Genomic DNA, 6,000 nt, shown 5'->3' with positions numbered 1-6,000 from the left:
GGCTGTTTTATCTTTTGACTTTCTATATGGATGTACATTGGGAACAAACAACATTTCTCCTGTGGTACATGATTTTTTAGAGAATTAATTTTCGAATGGCATGTACATTTTAAAGTTGAGAAAATAACTTTATTCATACTGTAATAAACAGCGCTCCGGCCGGACATACCGGCCGTGAGCGCATCTCTCCCCGTATGTCGGCTCCCGGCGGGGCTGGCATTCGCATCGCGGGACGTGCCCGCATGCGAGTCCCAGCCTGTCACTCACTTCTGTCCTGGGCCTCTGTCTCTCAACTCCGAAGCGCGCGCCACCGCCTCCTAGCGCGCGCGCCGGGGCTTTGAAATTTAAAGGGCCAGTGCGCTGTAAATAGTATTAACACCTACACCATTATAATAAGTTTTAGCACCTCCCTAGTACCCTTGCCGGATCTTTGTTTGCCTTGCGCCTTAGAGAAAGCAGTCCTAGTGTTTCCCTGCCATGTACCAGACCTTTGTATTCCGTGACCTGACCGTGTTTCTAGCGGCCAGCCTATTGACCTTCTGCTACCCTACTGACTACGCTCCTGTGCCGCCTGCCCTGACCTCTAGCCAGCCTGACTATGTCCTGCCTATTCTTTTGGTGCCACGCACCACCTCAGCTGCCTGTATGGTCGAGTCGTGCCAGGGGTAGCGATCTGGGTGTCACCTTCCGCAGCAAGTCCAACCCGCTTTGCAGCGGGCTCTGGTGAAAACCAGCGGCACCTTAGACTCTGCTCCCTGGCACGGCTCACGTCATCTGCCACACAGGTCCAGCAGATCCACTACATCACCCGCTCCAGATTACTGTGGAACTACGGATCTACTACTCCCTGGGTACCTACCGTCTGTGGTAAGTCTTACAGTAAGATCCGGCCATGGATCCTGCCGAGGTGCCTCTGCCTGAGGATTCAGATCTCTCCTCCGAAGTGGTCCGTCAGTCGCAACAGTTGGCCCATGAGGCGCAGCAATTAAATCAACTGTCCGCCATGGCGCAGCAGCAGCAGTCACCATCAGTTCCTGCAGCTCCTTCAGCATCTAAGTTTCGTCTTTCCCTTCCCACAAAGTCTTACAGAGATCCTAAGCAGTGTAGGGGCTTTGTGACGCAGTGCTTCTTGCACCTGGAGCTCAAGGCGATCAGCCTTGTGATCAGCCTCTTGTCTGGAAAGGCCCTGGCCTGGGCTACTCCGCTCTGGGATCGTAGCGATCCAATTAGTACTAACCTATCGGCTTTCCTGGCTGAATTCTGAATTCTGAATTCTGCAGCGTTTTTTAAGAACCCGCACGTGTCTCCTCTGCCAAGTCTGCGCTTCTTAACCTGAGTCAATGGACTTCCTCTGTGGGAGACTATGCAGTCCAGTTTTGTATCCTTGCTTCTGAATTGCCATGGAACGACGAGGCCTTGTGTGCTATATTTAAAAAAGGACTTTCTAGTAGCATATAGGACGCTCTTGCTGCTCGAGATCTTCCGTCTAACCTGTGTGAGCTGATCCATTTGGGCGCACGAATTGATGTACATTTGTCCGAAAGACAGGAGGAGCTCCTAAAAGAAAGTGGATTTCCTGAAAAGGCTATGCCATTAGATCATACTCGCCTCACCCAGGAGGAAAGATACCGACGTCGCAGCAAGAATTTGTGCCTATACTGTGCTAGTCCAGTCAAAGACTGCCCAGCCCATTCTCAGAATCCAGGCAAATGTCCGAACTCAGGATATGTAGGAGGGACTTCTCTGGGTGTGTGCACCGTCTCTTCTCATTTGAATATTTCCGTACAAGTCCACATTTCTGCTTAGACTTCTTTCTTCGCTAATGCATTTTTGGACTCTGGTTCTGCTGGCAATTTTATTGATGCCTCACTCGTGCATGAACATTACCTTCCAGTAAGTCACCTTGCCAAGCCCCTGTTCATCTCTTCTGTCACAGGACAAAATCTGGACTGTAGATTACTATATCACATGGAGTCTCTCCTTCTGCAAGTGGGGGTCTCAGATAAGGAGAGGATTGAATTCTTTGTGCTACCACATTGTACTTCCCAGATACTTCTTGGTCTTCCTTGGCTCCAACTCCATTCCCCGCAGCTTGATTGGAAATCCGAAGAGGTCACTCGCTGGGGGCAATGCTGCCATAATCGTTGTCTAGAGTCGGTCCAGCCTAAAATTCTTTCTGCAATTTCTCCCATGCCAGGTCTGTCTTCGCCTTAGCAAGATTTCTCAGATGTCTTCTGCGAAAGACAGGCCGAGACTTTGCCTCCACACCGTCCTTACGACTGCCCGATTGATTTACTGCCTGGGACTATGCCACCTTGGGGTAGAATCTATCCTTTATCTATCCCAGAGACTCAAGCCATGCAAGAGTACATCCAAGAGAACCTCCAAAAAAGGATTTATCCGGAAGTCTTCGTCACCAGCTGGAGCCGGATTCTTCTTTGTCAGTAAGAAGGATGGTTCTCTCCGTCCTTGTATTGATTATAGAGGTCTGAACAAGATCACGGTCAAGAATCGTTATCCTCTTCCTCTGATCTCAGAACTTTTTGATCATCTTCAGGGGACCAAAATCTTCTCCAAACTGGATTTACGAGGGGCCTACAACCTGATTCGAATTTGAGAGGGAGATGAATAGAAAAAGGCTTTCAACACCCGCGATGGACATTTTGAGTACCTAGTGATGCCTTTTGGCCTTTGCAATGCTCCAGCTGTTTTCCAAGAATTCGTCAATGATATCTTCCGCGACCTTCTCTATACCTGTGTAGTCGTTTATCTTGATGACATACGGATTTATTCTTCCAACTTGGAGGAACATCGTACTCATGTTTGTCTGGTCCTAAGCCCACTATGGAGGAATCATCTCTATGCCAAACTGGAGAAATGCCTTTTTGAAAAATCCAGTCTTCCTTTTCTAGGATACATTGTCTCTCATGAAGGACTACAAATGAATCCAATAAAATTGTCTGCGGTTTTGGATTGGCCTCGCCCTACCGGTCTGCGGGCTATTCAACGTTTCCTGGGATTTGCAAACTACGGTACTACCGCCAGTTCATCCCACATTTTTCTTCTGTGGTTGCTCCCATCGTAGCTCTCACCAAGAAGGGCGCTAACCCAAAGTTGTGGTTCCCTGAGGCCGAGGAAGCTTTCTCCAGCTTAAAGTCTGCTTTTGCTTCAGCTCCCGTGCTATCAAGACCGGACCTGGGAAAACCTTTTGCTTTTGAGGTTGATGCTTCCTCCATTGGAGCAGGCACCATTCTTACTCAGAAAAGTGCCAAGGGTAAAACTGTGAACTGTGGGTTCTTTTCTAAAACCTTCTCGCCTGCGGAGAGAAACTACTCCATCGGAGATCGTGAACTGCTTGCTATAAAGCTCGCCTTAGAGGAGTGGCGACACCTGTTGGAGGGATCTCCTCATCCGATCAGTATTTATTCTGACCACAAGAACCTCCTGTACCTTCAGTCAGCCCAACGTTTGAACCCACGTCAGGCAAGGTGGTCGTTTTTCTTCTCCCGATTTAAGTTTTTTCATTCATTTCCGTCCAGCTAATAAGAATATCAGAGCTGATGCCCTCTCCAGATCTTCTGATGTGGTGGGTTTGGATCCTACTCCAAGACATATTATCCCTCCTGATCGTCTGATTTCTGCAGCTCCTGACAATCTTCTACAGCAACCTCCTGGTAAAACTTTCGTGCCAGTCAGATTGAGAGGCAAAGTTCTAAACTGGGGTCATGCTTCCTTATTGGCTGGCCATCCTGGAATATGCAAGACACTTGGCCAGCCAACTGGCCAAGCACTTCTTATTTCATGTCTTCCGTCTTCATGGTCTTCCAAAAAACATCTTCTCGGACCGCGGAGTGCAGTTTGTGTCCAAATTCTGGTGAGCCCTCTGTTCCTGTCTTAGCATCAGTTTGGATATCTCCTCTGCCTACCACCCCCAGTCCAATGGTCAGGTGGAAAGGATAAATCAAATTTTGGAGACTTATTTACACCATTTTGTGTCTGCCCATCAGGACGACTGGGTAGATCTTCTTCCCTGGGCCGAATTTTCCTATAATCAGAAGGACTCTGAGTCCACAAAGACATCTCCGTTTTTTTTTATTGGTTTTGGTCATCATCCTAGGTCTCCTCTTCCGGTCCCAGTCTCTCCCTGCTGTAGATGAACTTGTCAGAGATTTCTCCTCCATTTGGTGACAGACTCGGCAATCTTTATCTCTGGCATCCTCCCGAATGAAGACTCAGGCATCTCCTCCATCCTTCTCTCCTGGTAATAAAGTTTGGTTATCTTCTAAATACATTCGTTTTAAAATCCCAAGTTACAAACTGGGTCCTCGTTTCCTGGGTCCGTTCGGTGACTTGAAACTTGATCGCGTTGAGCTGAAATTTGAGTGCGTTGATCGGTAGCTGAAGGACCTCAATTTGGCAATCTGGCATCTTAGAGTCCTGTATTGCTCTGGCTCTTTATCACTTTCAACCCGCTGTCGAACTCTGCGCTTTTTCGTGCGCTGAACTATGTTCTTTTTCGGATCTCCGGCTCTAGACTCCGGCAAAAATGGCCGCCACGGCCCTGAGGGCTTCGGTGGGCGGGGCTTCTGAATCCTGCACGCGGGAAGGCCCTGCGCTAGCTTTAACTCTTTCACCTGTGGACTGTAGCTCCGCTGTACTCTCCACCTCCCCCCTTACTTTACATGTGCACTTTCTTCACACAGCACCATTCGCACAGACCCGTACACTAGAATGTAATCCAAAGTCCATGAATAAAGTCTGTTATATTGGGGGGAGTACACGTTCACTAGTGGCAACAGCAGCAGGCACACACCCGAATCCTGTTCGTCAGACGCCAAAAAGGCTTTGTGGTGCCTTGGTGGGGTGTAGGGTAGTTGGGGTGTTGCTGTAGTATATGAGGGGTTAATTTAACCCCTGTCACTCGTGACGCCAGGGTGAGGGTTAAAACTCTGAGGTAATGCTGGGCCTATCACCACCCTTCCCAAGAGCAATAGGTGAGTGTAGAATAACGGATTGTCCACCACCAGTGCTTAGCTGAAAACTTGTAGAAACTTTACTGAAGATTTTCGGTAACATGCAGCAGTAACAACAGTCCAGAAAACAGAGTCTATATACAGCTGAAGCAGCGATTGACAGGTGGTTGGGACCTTGTAAGTTCTCTTCAGTTTAGGAGGATTTTGTAGCATAGATCCGCTGGATTTAGGGGTAAGTTTAGGTCTAGTGATCTTGCGGAGATAGCGGGGAATGATAAGAACTCACAGTCTTTAGGGTAGGCTGAGGTCGCAAGGCCTAGTACTTTTCTTTGGAAGTTGCGGAGGTCCTACCTCATCCAGTGTCAGCAACCCAAGAGAGCAGAGAAAGATCAATGGCCGCAGCTCCCTTATATGGGCAGGGGCGGGCCATTTTGGATTGGTCCAAAACAACTGTCACTCACCCTTACACGGCATTATGGGAGAACACGTGACTCAAGAACCACCTAAGGTCCTTCAACATACCATAGACATAGGCGTGCGCAGCCTATTGCATTAGGGTGTGCACCCTAAAGCACAAACTCACTCCGCGCATGCGTGTGTGTGTGTTTATGTATGTGTATATATATATATATATATATATATATATATACACACACACACACACATACATATACACACACACACACACACTCTTGCTTGCATAGTGTAGGAGGATTGTATCCAGGGCCAGTTTTAGGCTTAACATGGCCCTGGGCAAAATCAGAAGTGGGGTCCCAAAAGTTGTAATAGTGCACTAATCAGATTAGCACTATTAGTCACTTCAAATATCATAAAAAATATCTAAAAAGCAAAAAAAATAAAATGGTACCGATAAAAACTACAAATCACAGCGCTAAAAATGACCCTCACATCCCCATATACAGAAAAATAAAAGTGCTATAGGGATCAAAATAGTACAATATTATATTTTTGTATAGTTCCCCCACATTAGGTTGGCAGTATAAATCTCCCACATTAGGATGGAAAT

The 6,000-nt window shown here is 47.5% G+C and overlaps 1 pseudogene; it reads left to right on the top strand.

Annotated features, from left to right (window-relative positions):
- Positions 1 to 892: 892 nt before the first annotated feature.
- Positions 893 to 6,000, top strand: part of LOC130357500 (protein kinase C delta type-like) — a 29,951-nt pseudogene continuing 24,843 nt past the window's right edge.

Source organism: Hyla sarda, chromosome 2, assembly GCF_029499605.1.
Source record: "Hyla sarda isolate aHylSar1 chromosome 2, aHylSar1.hap1, whole genome shotgun sequence".
NCBI lineage: Eukaryota > Metazoa > Chordata > Amphibia > Anura > Hylidae > Hyla > Hyla sarda.
Note: the sequence above shows the minus strand (reverse complement) of the source record. Positions and strands in the feature narration are given on the sequence as shown.